The sequence below is a fragment of the Acanthochromis polyacanthus genome, chromosome 9 (assembly GCF_021347895.1).
Source record: "Acanthochromis polyacanthus isolate Apoly-LR-REF ecotype Palm Island chromosome 9, KAUST_Apoly_ChrSc, whole genome shotgun sequence".
NCBI lineage: Eukaryota > Metazoa > Chordata > Actinopteri > Pomacentridae > Acanthochromis > Acanthochromis polyacanthus.
In genome coordinates, this window is record NC_067121.1 from 9,385,148 (window position 1) to 9,385,530 (window position 383).

The following is a 383-nucleotide window of genomic DNA, read 5'->3' on the forward strand; positions in this document are numbered from 1 at the left end:
CCCCTATATGGTTATTTTACAGTTTGTCATTATCTTACTGGTGTGTTTGCAGCAAATGTTCTGCTCTTGTTTCTCAGAAAAACTCTGGACGAACCGGGTAACTGATTAGTTCCTCGTTAGTAAAACTAACTGTCGGAATAAGACAAAATGAGTTGACATATTCAACTATTAGAGAAGTTAGATTTGTTTTTTTCCCCCCACAAGCATGGTATAAAATCTGCCTTTATATATTTGTGGCTGGTAATGCAAAGGTTTCAGTTCTGCCTCTAGAGTTAGAGCAGATAGAACTTAACATTTGTAGTGTGAAGCTTCTCTTTTTATAACCTAGTTGAAGAAAACATCAGGTCATACTGAGTTGTTCTGGAGCCGTTTCATCCCCACCA